The sequence below is a fragment of the Chiloscyllium punctatum genome, chromosome 6 (genome assembly GCF_047496795.1).
Source record: "Chiloscyllium punctatum isolate Juve2018m chromosome 6, sChiPun1.3, whole genome shotgun sequence".
NCBI classification, from domain to species: Eukaryota; Metazoa; Chordata; class Chondrichthyes; order Orectolobiformes; family Hemiscylliidae; genus Chiloscyllium; species Chiloscyllium punctatum.
In genome coordinates this window covers 124,867,406-124,884,596 of record NC_092744.1, presented here as the reverse complement: position 1 = coordinate 124,884,596, position 17,191 = coordinate 124,867,406, and positions in this window count along the sequence as shown.

Below are 17,191 nucleotides of genomic sequence, written 5' to 3'. Positions count from 1 at the left end.
ATGTTACTGTCCATCAGAGTCAGGAGGGGACCTTGTACACGATGACACTGTTGGAGTATTGATGTTGTTGTTAATTTCATTAACTGGGCTGGAGGTGACTGAACTTACATTGCCACTTTCTGAACCTCAGGATGTCTCTCTGGGCAGTAAGTCTCCACAAACAGCAATGTGACAATGAGCAGGGATCATCTGTTTTAATTTAAATTGTGATTATAGCACGGCTGCTTCACAGCATCAGGTACAAGGTTGGAGTCCAGCCTTGTCCAACGGCCTGTGTGGAGTTCCCACATTCTCCCCATGATAGTGTGGGTCCCCTCCAGGTGCTCTGGTTTCCTCCCACAGTCCAAAGATGTGCAGACTAGGTGGATCAGCCATGGGAAATGCAGTGTTACAGTGATAGAGTGCTCTGGGAGTGATGTTCTTCGGATGGTCGGTGGGGTTTGATGGGCCCATTGCTCTCCTCCCATACTGTAGGGATTTTATTCTATGATTGAGGATAAAGGCTACACAGCAGGGTGTCCTTGGAGAAGGAGCATGTAGTGTGGATCAATGCTCTCGATGCCTTTAGATAGAGGTGGGCACCGCAGGGGATACAGTACTTTATCTCCACCACTGCCCTCCTCCCCACAACTCTACTTTGATTTAGTCCCTTCTCACTCTGTCACTTGTAATGGTTTGCTTGGCCCGTAATAGGCTTTGTTTGGAAATATTCAATTGGTTACACAAATGGTTTACTGCTGGTGATTATATGTCGAAATTAGAGTGGTGCTGGAAAAGCACAGCAGGTCAGGCAGGATCCGAGGAGCTGGAAAATCAACGTTTTGGCAAAAGGCCTTTTCCAGCACCACCCTAATGTAGGCTCTGGTTTCCAGCATCTGCAGTCCTCACTTTTGCACTGCTGGAGATTATAGGTTAACCAAAAGCAAATTGGCGTAATGATAATTTTGATGGTGGGAAGGTTGCTGTGCTCACATTTCTGGGTCAGAGAAATGGGGAAAAAGAACGCTTCACAGCTCACAGAACGAGAACTGAAAAGCAGTTAAATCAAACCAAAGGTTCATACAGGGAGGGAATATTTCCCTGGAATTTGAGGAGCTGGAAAGTGATGGCGTCCTGGAATAGACAGGATTTTGTTTTACAGAGGATGAAAGCTTTAAAACTGTTATATTCAGACAGTTCAATTTATTTTCTTTAATTTTATTTGCTGTGCAAAAAGCTTTTACATTTTAAAGCCAAAATTTACAAACCTTGTGTTAAAGATAAATGTTAAATAAAATCCATCAAACCATCCCTCACTGAAAACTGTTGTGGAAGTGCAATCTCCTGGAGAATCCCTGCCCCCTTCTTCCTATCCGGGCTCCATGACTATATACATACCTGGGAGATAGCAGCAGGAGGAGACCATTCAGCCTTTCAATCCTGCTCCACCATTCAATGGGAAACAGCTGACCATCCAGCTCAGTCTCCTGTTCCTGCTCTGTTCCAATCCCCTTTCATGACTTTACCTTGAAGAACTGTATCTAAGTCCTCCTTTGGCTTCACTGCCTTTTGTTCCAGTGACGTTGCGGTGTTACTGTGTGGGTGTAGGCAGGGGTAATGTGATGGTGCTGCCTCCTGGAGGATGCACTCAGCGTCCCTCATCATCCTGCAGTAACATCAATTGGGTTTCAGCAACGAGAGATAGAAACCGTTTCCAGGATATGGGCATCACTGGCTCAGCCAGCATTTATTCCCCATCTCTCGTTACCCTTGAGAAGATGGTCGTGAGCTGCTGTCTTGAACCATTCACAGTCCATTTGGCGCAGATAGACCGACAATGCTGGGAGGGAGAGTGTTACAGGATTTTGGCAGAGTGATTCTCCATCTTTGGTTCTTCAAATGCTGGTTCACTTAATCACAATCTGCACATGAGTTTGAGATTTCAGTCTGCAAATCTTCACCATCTAGCACTCTGTATAAAGGAATATGTAAAGGTTAGAAATTCAGAGCAGACAATTCTAGTTTCTCTGGAATATCTTTTTCCCCTTTCTTCCCCCAAAGCTGTAACCCTCCAGCCCACTTAGTCTCTCCCACCATTCTGACTCTACTACCCCCTAATGTACACCCTCCCCATTCTCATGAAGTTACTGATAAACAGATCCATGCCATCACTTCCTGTCCCTGGTTAGACTCTGCACCCTTTCTGGGTTCACTTGCTTTCCCTCCAGTTGCTGCAAGTCAATAATGTAACAGCAGAATGAAACAAAAGGAAACAGAAAGGGAGGTGGCAGATCCTGGACAGAAGAGGAACCTTCAGTCTGGGAGAATGGGTCAGATTCTTCCTTGTTTCCCGTTGGTCAATTCCCAGTGTTATGACAAGTTGCGAATGGAACTTGGTCCCATCTGGGCATAGTGACACGTTGACCCCCCCCCCCCACCCCCCCCAACCACCAACCACCAACTGATTAATAGCGGGGAGTTACCTGATGCTGCCTGAAGGCGTCTTGTATGTACACTATCCAGGGAGCTGCCGTGTCTCATCAATAAAGACTCAAAGAAGACCTCTCAGAGTTCTGTGCCGAGTTCTTCCTATCCAGCAGGGTTCAGGAATATGAGTACACAGCAGTCAGTCTTCACAGTGGAGGATACGAAGAACATGCCAGTAATTGAGAAGGAGACTGAGGAAGGTGAAGACCAAGAAACAACCATTATCACAAAAGAGTTAGAGCTGGGGAAGCTAATGGAGCTAAAGGTAAACAAGTCTCCTTGCCCTGATGGAATACATCCCAGGATACCAACAGAGTTAGGGGGAGAAATAACAAATCCACTTAGAGTTATAGAATCCTACAGCAGAGACAGGCCCTTTGGTCCAAGCCAATCAGAATGTCCATCCACGCGAACCCCATTTCCCTGCACTTGGCCCATCTGCTTCTGAAACTTTCCTATCCATGTATTTGTCCAAATGTCTTTTACTTGTTGTTAATATACCCACCTCAACCACTTCCACTGCAGCTCATTCCATATACATACCACCTTTGTGTAGAACAGTTGCCCCTCAGGTTCCCATGTATTCTTTCTCCTCTAACTTAAACCGGATGCCCTCCAATCCTTGAGTCCCTGTGAAAAAGACCGAGTGCATTCACCTTACGCATGCCTCTCATGGTCTTATACACTTCTATAAAATATTCCCCCTCGGTTTCCTCTGCTCTAAACAAAAAAGTCCTCACTTGTCCAACCTCTCCCTGTACCTCAGACCCCTGAGACCTGGCATCGTCCTTGTAAATGTCTTCTTCACCTTTCCAGTTGAATAACAAACCTACACTGCACTCATCACATGGAACCGATGTGACAACGCCAATGGATTACAATCAATGATCGATAACTCACTCCATTACAACAATCCCATTTTCATAGCTTTTTCCATGATGCAGGAATCCTTTTGTCTTTCTGGTTTCATGGTTAATTGTCCTCATACAAAACCAATCTGTGCCTTACCTGTTCTAGGGAGATGTGCCATGATTGTTTAGACTTTCAAAAACCAATGAAATCTCTCTCCACAGTCCCCACGCTAACATGGACTTCGCTGTCTCAGTACTTTTTTCCCCAATCACACTGACATTTGAAATATTCGCCCACGGAAAGAATGCACACCTTTCCATCCAGATGAAAAGGTCAATGATATTCACATCGGCACGGATCCAGTAACATGAAGTTCAAATTGAATTTCTCAACTGCAAATCCCCCCTTTCAATACTCTATAACAGAGAAAACAGAAAGTGCTGGAGATCCTCAGCAGGTCTGGCAGCATCTGAAATGGTGACAGATGCAGGAAACATTGCAGCCTTGAAGAAGTGTTGAGATGATCACACCAGGCATGTGCGCTTGATGACCATTATGGAGAAGATGGGGACAGGGATCCCTTTCTGGAAGGGCCTTGGTGAGACCACACCTGGAGTACTTTATATATACCTTTGTTCCCCTTTTCCAAGGAAGGCTCTCCTGGTTATTGACAGAGTGTAAAGGAGGATCACCAGATGAGTCCTGGGATGTGAAGATAGTTAAGGACTGCAGATGCTGGAAGTCAGAGTCTGTACAATGTGGACCTGGGGAGGTGCAGCAGGTCAGGCAGCATCAGAGGAGCAGGAAGGTTGATGTTTTGGGTCGGGACCCTTTGTCAGTCTTGATAAATAGCCCTGACCCACAACGTCAACTTTCCAGCCCCATCGTATTCATGCTGATCATCAAGCACCTATTTATGCTAGTCCCACGTTCTGGCACTCAGCGTGTAATCGATATTGTAGTGCCTGGTGTGATCATCTGAACACTTCTTCAAGGCTGCAATGTTTCCTGCATCTGTCACTATTTCAGATACTGACAGACTTGCTGAGGATCTCCAGCACTTTTTGTTTTTATTGCAGATTTCCACCATTTTGCTGAAGCACAGAGTCATAGACATGTACACAGCTCCGTATTTTGTTGACTCTCATTCCTGGGCTGTCAGGACTGATGGCTGAAGAGGGACTCAATCTTCGTTTAATCCTCCTTTCCTTTGGCTTTCTGAGCCACTAACTACATCACTAATATTCTACATCCCATTCCCTGTCCTGAATCTGACCCTCTAAGCCTACACTTTCGTTCCCATACCCCTGCCAGACTAGTTACAAACTCACCAACAGAACTGGCAAAAGACCCCACCAGATTTGTATCAGCTCTGACCGGGGTAACCGGTCAGGCTGGTATAGGTCCCACCCAGAAACAGTCCCAGTGCCTGAAGAATCATAACCCTTCTCTGGTACACCATTTCCCCAGCCACACATCCAGCTGATCTACCTTCTCATTCCTGCTCTCATTAGCACATGGCACTGGGAGTAAGTCTGACATTATTACATTTCAGGAGCTACATTTTAATGCATCTCTGCTCTCCCTATGTCCAGCTTTCAGGCCCTCATCCCTCTGTTTCGCAATGTCCTTGGTATCGGTGTGTTGCACCACCACGGGCTGTTTACCCTCCAGCTCCAGAATGTCCTGCAGCCACTCCATGATATCATGGATCTTGGCACCAGGGAGATTACATCCCATCCTGGATTCATGTCTGTGGGCACAGAAGTGCCTGGCTGTACCCCTGATTATTGAATCCCCTGTCACTATAGCCCTGCCACTCTCATTCCTCTTGTTCTGATCAGCAGAGCTCTCTGTGGTGTCATGAACCTGGCTGATGCTGATTTTCCGAGAAGCTACCCCACCCATTCCCGCCCTTACAGAATCCCAAGTGGTAGACAGTATCTGTATGAGAAGGGGATAACAACGGGGAACTCCAGTACTCACTTCCTGAGCCTTTTACTAGATCTGATGTTCACCCATTCCCTTTCTGCCTGTGTAACCCTCACCTGCAGTGTGACTAACTCACTAAACGTGCTGTCCATAACATTCTCAGTATCGTAGATGCTCCACAGTGAGTCCACTCTCAGCTCCAGCTCTGAAAAGCAGTTTCCCAGTAGCTGCAGATGGGAACCCTTGCTGCACAAATAGCCGTCAGGGACACTGGAAGCGGCCCTTATTTCCCACATTGTGCAAGAGGAGCACACCACGGGTCTGAGGGCTCCTGTCACAACGTCTCTCTACATTCATCTAGTTACTCCCATGAAGAGAATTTAAATGAGTGAGTAACCTTCCTTCATTTCAAACATGTCCATTATAATAACAAAAAAAATCTTTACTTAAGCTGATATGTCATACTTTAAAAACTTAAATACTCTGCAGGTATCACTGACAAATTGGCTATTCCCATTGCGACTGAATTTCTGAAAGGCCTGAACTAAAACTGAGTTTCAGCTTCACCTTCTCCCTGTCTCACCTCACTCTGTTTACACCCAACTCCAGAACACACTCATTGAGCCAAGCAGCCCTCACAGGGCAGCCCTGTCATTTTCATTGTGTGCTCACACCTACACGGCCCTCAGCCTCCTGTACTGTTCCAATGCATCTCAATGGGAGCTCAGGACCAGCATTGCATCTTTCAATTCAGCCCTTTGTAACCCCAGAGTCAACATGGACTTCAGCAGTTTCTGAATGAACAGACAGTTGTCAAAAATTTGGAACGTCCCACCTGAAATGGTGCTGGAATTCGAGTCCACGAGAAATTTGCAGAGAATTGGAAGTAGGGAGTTTACAGATTAACATTATAAAGTGGTTGATTGAGACTAAATCTGACAGTTCCTGCAAGAAGACGAGGTGTAATTTGGATAAATCTGTGCTCTCTCAGGCCAATACCTCCTTCCACAGCTACAGGGCCAAGGATTGAACACATACCCCAAGGGTGATTCAACTATGAACTTGAACATCTTTCTGCTTTAGGCTTGACAAAAATATTGAAGATATTTTCCCACAGACAGAACAGACAAACCTTTCTCGTTCCACAGTTAAATGCCAATGATATTCAGATCCTGATGACTCTGCTGACTGTAGGAACGTATTTATTGAGATTCTTGTCTCAATTATTCTCAATTAATATCCTATAAAATGAATTCACAAAACAAAGCTCACAGTCAGTGCAAGTGAAGGTAAACACTTCTCTTGGTTTGTGTTTGATGTGTAAATGCTCCTCTTCAAATCACCCCGCCCCCACCCAGGAAGAGGACACGTGCATGCTCCTTGCTGTACCTTGCCCCAAATAACGATGGTGGCTATAACCCAGGACCTCTCACTGCCTGAGGCCCAAGCCATCTTCCCCTTTGCTGCAAACGTGGGACCAAGAGTTTCTAATTCAGACTAACGACCTGCCCAGAGTGTAACTAAACCCTCCCAGTCTACACTGATACATTCCATCCGGTTTCTGCTGCCACTCTCCCCTTTCCCCTTTCCGCCCCCTGCACACACCATGGGTCATCATGGGTCCAGTGACCCTTCCTCAGAACCGATGACCGCTGGGAAAATTAGAATCCCTTCAGGAAACAGGCCCTTTGGCCCAACAATTCCACACCCACCCTCCGAAGTTTATCCCACCCAGACCCATTCTCCTACTCTATTACTCTCTATTTCCCCGGACTAATGCACATCCCTGAACACTACAGGAAACTTAGCTGGGCCAATTCACCTAACCTACAGATCTTTGGGCTACAGGAGATAAGGGTTAAAGAGTAAATAATAGGTGGGGACGGAGCCCAAAGAGACACAGGAACATTTGGAAAGACAAAGGAGTCGGAAGGTGGAAAGCTGTTAATGGAGGAGACAGGAACCTTCCAGCATCTCAGTGACGGTGGTGGAAATGGCGGCTGATGATCTACATTGTGCCTGCAAAAAAGACCCTGAGCTTCCAGTTGCCTGCTCTTTAACACACAAGACTGTTCCCTGTCCAACATCTCTGTCTCATGCTTACTGCAGTGCTCCAGTGAAGTTTGATGCAAACTGGAAGAACACTTCAGAACATACCAAATGGCTTCCTATTTCAAAGACTGCAATTTCCCCTCACATGTGGTCAACAATGCCCTCCAGTGTATCTCCTCCACTTCCCACACCACTGCCCTTGAACCCCACCCCTCCAAATGCAACAAAGATGGAATCCCACCATCCTCACCTTCCACCCAGATACAACGCGTCATCCTCTGCTCTTTCCACCATCAGATCCAACCACCTGAGATATATTTCCCTCCCCACCCCTTTCAGCATTCCACAGAGACCATACCTTCAGTGACTTCCACGTTAGATCCACAGTCCCCACCAACCCACCCTCCACTCCAGGCACCTTCGCTTGCCACTGCAAGAGGTGGAAAACCTGTGCCCACACCTTCCCCTCACCTCCATCCAAGGCACCACTGGATCCTCCTACATCCAGCAGAGATTTCCCTGCCCAACTAAACACCTCACCTATTGTGTCCCTTGTTCTCAGGACACCAAATTGTGGAATATTTCAGGGAACATTTCTGGGACACATGCAACAACCAACCCCACCACCCTGTGGCCAACCACTTCAGCTACCCCCCACCCCATCCGCCACCACGCTGCAAAGGACATACAACCCCCCATCCCAAATCCGAGCCACCCAACACCTGGAGGAAGAACACCTCATCTTCCACCTTGGGAACTTTGAACCACACGGCATCAAGGTTTCCTCATTTCCCACCCCCCAACTTATCTCAGAATCAACCCTCCAACTCGGCACTGGCCTCTTGAACAGTCCCACCTGCCCATCTTCCTTCCCAATTATCCATTCCACCCTCTCACCACTACCCTCCATCTACAACCACCTATTGCCAACCTAGCTCCCTTCCCCCAACCCCAAACACCCCTCCCTATTTATCTCTCAGCCGTATTCCAGCACCCACATTTCTGATGAAGTGCTGACATTCCAAATACGTCAATTCTCCTGCTCCTTGAATGCTGCCTGACCTGCTGTGCCTTTCCAGCACCAAACTTTAACACAAACCGGAAGAACAACACCTCATCTCCCACTCTGGAACCCTGCAACCCTCTGGCTTCAACATCAAATTCAATAATTTTAGGTCCTGAACTTTCCCACGTCCTAGTGTCTTTCCCCCCTACCCCACATACCAGGCCTTGTTATTACGTAGCCTGCCATTACACATTACCTATGGTTAGTCACTAACAGTCCCCATAAACAGCTATTCACCCTCCCCGTGTCCGATCGTTATTCACTCCTTTGTCCAACTGCTCCTATCTCTCTCTTTGGACTCTATCCCCCCCCTATCATTTACTCCTTAACCCCTACCTTCTGCATAAAAACGAGACTTTTTTTTAGTAACATCAGTTCCTGAGGAAGTGTCACTGGATTGAAAATGCGAACTGATTTCTTTTCACAGATGCTGCCAGATATGCTGAGCTTTTCCAGTACCTTCTGGTTGTTGTGTGTGATTTACAGCATCCGAAGTTCTTCTGGTTCTAATTTACCCGGAGTATCTAATTCAGGTCCAGCAGACTGAAACAGTGTTTATCAACCTTCCCAGTCCACACTAACTCCATCTCTCTCCCAGTATCTGCTGTGTCTCCCACTCCTTCACATTCAGTCCCCCCTCACAGTGACACTGCGCCTGCAAAGCTGATGGTCATGTGTTGGCCTGCTGGACCCACCCCTCATTCACTCCCATTGGCTGGAGGATCATGCCAACTCTCTTACTGGTCTGAAGCTGTGTCAATCAGCCAAGCCCCATTGTGACCTGAGTGGTGGGATCCTCCCAGGTGCATCAGAGGCTGAGGGGTGACCTCATAGAGGTTTATAAAACCATGAGGGGCCTGGGTAGGATAAATAGACAAGGTCATTTCCCTGGGGTCGGGGAGTCCAGAATGAGAGGGCATAGGTTTAAGATGAGAGGGGAATAATTTAAAATGGATCTGAGGGACAATATTTTTCCCCACTGAGGTTGGTGCGTGTATGGAATCTTCTGTCAGGAAGTGGAGGATGTTAGTACAATTAAACCATTTGGCATCTGGATGGTTATATGAATAGGAAGGGTGTAGAGTGATATGTGCCAAGTGTTGGCAAATGGGACTAGATTAGGTTGGGATATCTGGTCAGCATGGACCAGTTTAACCAAAGGGTTTATTTTCATGCTGTATATCTCTAGGGCTCTGCCCTGTGATGAGCTTCATCATTCACAGTGAATGGGTCAGTATCACAGAGGACAGGGGCTGGAGGCTATTCAGCCCATTGGGACTGTACTCTCTCCCTCTGGAGATGGTGCCAGTCTATCACAACTCACCTCCCATTTGGACATAGCCCTCCAAATCCTTCCTCAAAAATGTTAAATATCAAATTTGTTTTGACAATAACTACTGAATCTGCATCCAGCTGTCGGTCAAACTGTTCCAGATGCTCAGAACTTATTGAGTAAAATAATCTTCACATTTTTCTTTGTATTATTTGCCAGTTACCTGAAAATAGTTACTAAAAATTGTGACGTTAAAAATTTCTCACTGTCTCTCTGTAAATGAAATACCCTGGAAACAAAACAACTCCTGTTCGAAATCACTGCTTAACCTTCTCAGCTCCAAGGAGAATTGTCTGACCTTCTGCTAACTCTCCATAAAAGAGAAACCTATCTTAATTTTAATTTATTAGTGCCATAGAGATGTACAGCACAGAAACAGACCCTTCAGTCCAACCTGTCCATGCCGACCAGATATCCTGAATTAATCTCGTCCCATATGCCAGCCCTTGGCCCATAACCTTCTAAACCTTTCCCAATCACATATCCAATGAGATGGCTTTTAAATGTTGTAACTGTACCAGCCTCCACACTTTCTCTGGCAGCTCATTCCATACACGTGCTACGTTCAGCTTGAAACTTTGCCCCTAATATCCCTTTTCAATCTTTTCCCTCATGCCTGTGCTTTCTAGTTTTGGACTCAGCTAAACAGGAATAAGACCCTGGCTGTTGATCCTATCCATGTCCCTCACGATTTTATCAACCTCTATGGTCACCTCTCAGCATCCGATTCTCCAGTGAGAACAGCCTCAGTCTATTCAGCCTCTCCCTATAGCTCAATCCCTCAACCCTGGCAACATCTTTGCATCTTTTCGGAATCCTTTGAAGTTTCACAATATCATTCCAATAGCGGGGAGACCAGGACTGAAAGCAGAATTCCAGAAGTGGCTGCATGAATGTCCCGTACAGCCGCAGAATGACGTCACAACTCCTGTACTCAATGCACAGGCCAATAAAGGCAAGTACACCAAACACTTTCTTCACTACCCTGCCTATCTATGATTCCACTTTCAAGGAATTATGAACCTGCACTCCAAGATCTCTTTGTTCAGCAACACTCCCCAGGGCCTTCCCATTAAGTGTAGAAGTCCTGCCCTGATTTGCTTTTCCAAAATGCAGAACCTCACATTTATCTAAATTAAACTGCATCTGCCACTCCTCAGCCCATTTGATCAGAGTCTCATTGTACTCTCAGGTAACTTTGCTATCCATCGCACCTCCAATTTTGGTGTCTATTGTAAACCTACTAACCATAGCTCCTATATTCACATAGAAATCATTTATATCAATGGCAAAAAGCAGTGGACCCAGCACCCAGCCTGACACCATATTGCTCATCACAGGCTTCCAGTTCCAAAAGTACCCTCCACTATGACACTGACTGCTCAGCAAGGTTAGAGCTCATGGAATACAGGGAGAACTAACCATTTGGATACAGAACTGGCTCAAAGGCAGAAGACAGAGGGTGGTGTTGGAGGGTCGCTTTTCAAACTGGAGGCCTGTGACTAGTGGAGTGTTACAAGGTTCAGTGCTGGATCCACTACCTTTCGTCATTTATATCAATGACTTGGATGTGAACATAGGAGATTTAGTTAGTGAGATGACACCAAAACTGGAGGTGTCGTGGACAGTGAAAAAGGTTACCTCAGAGTACAATGGGATCTTGATCAGATGGGTGAATGGGCTGAGGAGTGGCATTTTGGGAAAGCACTTAGCAAGACGTATACACTTAATGGTAAGGTCCTGAGGAGTGTTACTGAATAAAGAGACCTTCGAGTGCAGGTAGATAGGATAGTGAAGGCGGCATTTGGTATGCTTTCCTTTATCAGACAAAGTATTGAGTACATGAGTTGTGAGGTCATGTTGTGGCTGTACAGGATATTGGTTCGGCCACTTTTGGAACATTGCGTACAAATATGGTCTCCCTCCTATTGGAAGGATTTTGTGAAACTTGAAAGGGTTCAGGAAAGATTTACAAGAATGTTGCCAGGGTTGGAGGATTTGTGCTAGGCTGGGGGTTAAATAGAGGTTGAATAGATTGGGGCAGTTTTCCCTGCAGCGGAGGCCGAGAGGTGATCTTATTGATGTATATAAAAACATGAGGTGCATGGATAGGATAAATAGACAAAGTCTTTTCCCTGGCGTGGGGGATCCCAGCACGAGAGGGCATAGGTTTATGGTACGAGGGGAAAGACTTTAGAGAGACTGGAGAGGCAACGTTTTCACACAGAGGGTGGTACGTGCATGGAATGAGCTGTCAGAGGAAGTGGTGGAGGCCATTACGATTGCAACATTTAAAAGGCATCTTCATGTGTATATGAATCGGAAGGATATGGGCCGGGTGCTGACAGGGGGGACTAGATTGCATTGGGATATCTGATCAGCATGTACTGGTTGGACTGACGGGTCTCCGTTTCTGTGCTGTCCATCTATGACTCTTTGACCTTCCAGCCAATTCCGTATTCAAACAGCTAGTTCCGCCAGAATTCTATGGTTTTGAACCCGCTAACCAGTGTGTTAAATGAAACCTTGTGTCTTTCTCAAGTCCAAGTTACTGATTTCAATGCACAAAGCCATGCTGACTCTCCCTAATCATTTTTTGCTTTTCCAATGACATGTAAATCCTGTCCCTGAGAATCCCTTCCAACAACTTCTCTGCCACTGACTTCAGGCTCACCGGTCTATAGTTCCCTGGCTTTTCCTTACCACCTTTCTCAAATAATGGCACCCATCTTCCAGCACCTCACCTGTGGCGATCGATGATACAAATATTGCAGCGAGGGCCCAGCAAAAGCTTCCTTAGTTAACCACAAAGTTCTGGGATACACCTGATTAAATTCCAGGGATTTATCCACCTTTATGCATTTTAAGACATCCAGCACCTCCTCCACTGTAATATATACACTTGCCAAGTTATCACTATTTATTTCTCCAACATCTCTAACTTTTATATCCCCTTTCAGTAAAAACTGGCATGAAATAATTACAGAATCTTTCCCTCCTCCTGCTGTTCCATAGACAGTCTTGTTGATCTTTGAGGCTTGCTATTCTCTGCCTCGTTATTCTTTTCTCTTTAGTCTATTTGTAGATTCTCTTTGGTTTTTCCTTAAACCTATTTCCCAAAGCTATCTCATGTCCTCTTTTCTGCCTCCTGGTTTCCCGCGAGTATACTCCTACTGCCCTTATAGTCCTCTAGGGACTCACTCAAACCCCATGGTCTGTACCTGCCATATCCTTTCTTCATTTTCTTGATCAGAGCTTCAATTTCTCAGCTCATGCAGCATTCTCGACACCTCCCAGCCTTGGCCTTAACAGGAACATACAATCTGTGTTCTCTCATTGCTGCAGGCCTATGGAGGCAATGGCAGATGAGGACAGAGAAACAATCATTATCAGTAAAGGGGTCGGGTTGGGAAAGCGAACAACCCATCCTTATCTCTATGATTCCTCTCTAGCCTCAGAACTATCACTATCTCTGGTATCAAAAACATCTCAATCTCTGCAACATCTTCCAATCTCTAATCTCCTGCAGTCTCAACACCCTCCCTATCTCTAATCTTGTCCACCCTCACAAATCTCTGTGTTGTGCCTTTCTTTAATTCCAACCTTCAGGATAACCCACTTTTATTTCAGATTCCTGAACCCTGAGCTCCACAATGTCCCGCTTAACCTCTGCCACATTTTCCTGCAAAAAATATTAATCAATTCCGTATCATCTATTCTAATATCACCTTCTCTGACCTGGTTTCTATTGTGGCTTGTCATATTCGTATATTATGCATCTGTGGTCGACATGACAGAAAAAGGTGTTGTGGTCCATCAGGTTTTTGCTGTAAAGAAATCTCCCAGCTAACTATTTTAATCCCATTTTCCAGCACTGAGCCCATAGACCTGTCAGCCTTGGCATTGCAAGTGTGTTCCTAAATATATCTGAAATGCCATTGGGATTTCTGTCTCTCACTCACTTCCAGACAGTGAGGTTTAGTGCAACTGTTGCTCTATGATGACATCACCCACAGGAACACAGAGCAGCTGGGTCTGTGCAAACCAGAGATCGCCCACACATTGGGAAGGATGGCAGGGTCCCTGAGAGGGGGCACAGGAGATTTACCAGGATGGTTCAAGGAATGGGGGATTTTAGTTGCAGAATTTGTCTGGCTTTTTTAACATTAATTACTCATGTGACATGTGTGTTGCTAATACACATCAAGAATAACCATCCACAATTAATAGACTGTCCTTTTCAACCTCTCCCCTTGCCTGCACTGTGGTAACCTTCAGGTTAACCACCACCAGACATCTCTCTCTAATAGAGAGCAGTCCTATGGTCTGGGAGGACAATGCTAACTTGATCTTTCACACAGTGATGCCACTGTCCCTCGGGGGTGGGGAGAGGGAATGCTGAAGGTGGTGGATGGGAAACCACTCAGGTACAGTGCTTTACCCTGGAGGATGTTCACTTTCTTTAATATTGTTGGGTGAGGGGGGGTGCACTGATGCAGGCAAGTGGAGAATGTTCCAACACAACCCTGATGTGTACCTTATAGAGAGCAAACAGACATTGGGGAATCAGGGGTTTGGAAAAACTGAGAGTATTCTCCTTGTAGCAAAGGAAATTGTGGGGAGCTGTGACAGAGCAGTTTACAAAAGTTACATATTATAATAATAAACCTTACACCCGTCAGCTCATTATACAAGGATTACAGGACACATGTTGAAGATTTGGGAAGATCTCTTGATAGGATGGTTTGATTCAAAGGAGAACTTTTATGCAGCAAATGGTATTGATCTGGAACACAATACTCTCACACAATATGAATATCCAGGGCCTGATGTATTGAGTAATTCTGTCAGAGTTTGGTGTTACAATTACTGAGATTTCCATCTGAATATCTGCCTGTAATACAAGTTTATAAAATCCGTCACTCTCAGTTCAAGTTTGAAACTCATACAATCCCCTCCTCCCGGCCCAGGAGGACTGCACACATTACCCCTGGTGGAGGTCAGCAGGCACTTCAAGGGCAAATCTGTGTGGGTTTCTATGAGTTTCCACCTTGGGACTTCATGTGACTGAACATGGGACAGAATATCCCAAGATTCAATGAGATGTGGAGAGCAGGATTTGCTTCCTTTTCTTTCCTTCCGTGCTGCCGCTGTGCCTCCACAATAAGACATGGGGTGTGAAAGGCTCATGCACCTTGATGGGCAAGATGTCTCCATTCTGACCAAGGGGCAGCAAGCTCCTCCCAGTCATGAAACAGAGTATCCCTGAAAGATAGCAACTGTGCATGCTTCCCACTGCCCAGTGCTCACACTTCATGTTTCGAATAATGAGGGGGGAAATCTCCTAGAAAAGGCATAACAGGAAAATTCCAAAAGGTTATAAACAGTTTACAGAGAGATATTCAGAGGAAACGTGGGCAACAAGTTGGCAAATAGAGTATAACTTGGGATAAACTGTAGAAAGCTGCACCACAAAGGGACTGGGGGAAAATGAGCAGGAAACACAGAAAGCGAGCACACAGTTACAACATGGAATCAGGAAGGGGAATGGAATGCTGTCCCTTATTTCAAAGAGTTTGCAATATAAGAGTTTGGAATATATACCTTAGGGCAACTAAACAAATGGCGAGTGAGACCACATCTGGAGTAACGTGAACAGACTTGGTCACTTTAGTTCATGAAATAGAGCAGTTTATTGGAGGCATTTCAGAGAAGATCCATTGAGATGATCCCTGTTTTGAAGGGATTATCGTGTAAGCAAAGGCTGAATAAGTTGGTAATCTACTCACTGGAATTTGGAAGAATGAGAGATGATCTCTTTGAAACATACAGGATTCTGTCGAGGTTTGACAGGGTAAATATGGAGAGGATGTGTCCCATTACGGGAGAGTCTTGAACCAGATTCTGGGTCAGTCGCGGAATCAAGGGTTCTGTTTCAGATTTGTCAAGTTCAAGGCAACACCGACACAGGTTAGGGTTTCAGTAGCAATGGAGCTGGGGTGAGAAGGAGACAAGCAACGTTTTAGAGATTGGAATTCGTGGTGTTTGTGATTGTGATTGTGTAGATGTCTGATCAGAAGGTCACCTTGGGGTCAGATATGAAAGCAATATTGTGAAGAGTGTAGACAAGTCCCAGTGAGAGGGAGGGGCACAGCAGTAAGGGAAATGAATTTGGAATAGCAACTGAAGGCAATGGGTTTAACAGTTGCGGTGTTTCATTGGAGTGAATTGCAGCTAATCGAAGCGTGGTAAGCAGTTTGATAACTGAGTAATAGTGAATTAATGGAGAGGGATGATGGGGAGGGAGAGCTGGGCCTTGTCAGTGTACATGGGAAACCTAACACTGTGCTTTTGGGCGATGTTACCTCCTGGCAGTGTGGAGGTGAGAAACAGGACTGGCCAAGGATAGATCCTGGAGGGACACCAAATACAATGAATTCAGAAAGGGAGAGTGGAGACTGAGCAGGATTTTCCAATGATGGTGAGGTCAAATATTAGGTTTTAGCAGAATGGGAGAGAAGGACATAACCAGAAAAGACAGACAGACAGATCATGGAACAATATCTGTGAATTGCAGGCGAGGGGGGGGGGGGGGGGGGGGGGTCTGCGGGCGGAAATGACGGTGAAAGCAGGAGGATGAGACAGAGATTTGGAATGTCCATGATTTAGCTACACTAGGGTAAATGGTCAAGATGACCTCTAATAAGGCTTGACAAGGGACTCGAGGAAATGCAAGTTTAGGACTAACATGAGGAGCACCCTTGTGAGGCAGAATGGCTCGGTGAGCGAGTGGAGAGGGAGGAAAGAAGCAGAGGCAGCTGATCGGATTGTCTCAATGTTATTGACAAAGAAACTCCATGTGCTCCTCACTCTTGTTGTTGGAGGGGAGGATGGAGGAGGCAGGATAATCGACATTGTTTTTATTTGCAAAACAATAAACAAAACCTGTGATAGTGATTCTAAAAATAAGTGAACAAACCTGTTGTATTTATCAAGAATATTAAAATATACAACTGAAGTTCAGGTTTGAATCCCAAATCGGTAGAGGGTGGCTCTGAAGTCAAGAAAAAATTAACTGGAATGAAGAATCTACTGTTTGCCATGGAACCATTGGGGATGTTTTTCTGCCATTGACAATGTCCTTGAGGGAAAGAAACCCGACAGTGGGCCATCAAATCACTCATTGTATTAATCACTGCACAGTCTCAACAAAGGAATGAAACTGGATGGACCACATTACATCTACCAATGCACTGGAAAATACAACAACACAATCAGCCCTCTTGACCCTGCAACCTCTGTCTCACTGTGGGCCAACAGCAACAGAACTGTACTCCAGCCCAATCTGAAATCTCATGGCCTGATATCCCCCACTCAACCATTAACATCAAGCCAGGGGAATCAACCCTGGTTCAATGGTGAATGTAGGAGGGCATGCTAGGAGCAGTACAAGGCAAACCTAAAAATGAGGTGCCAACCTGGTGCACCTA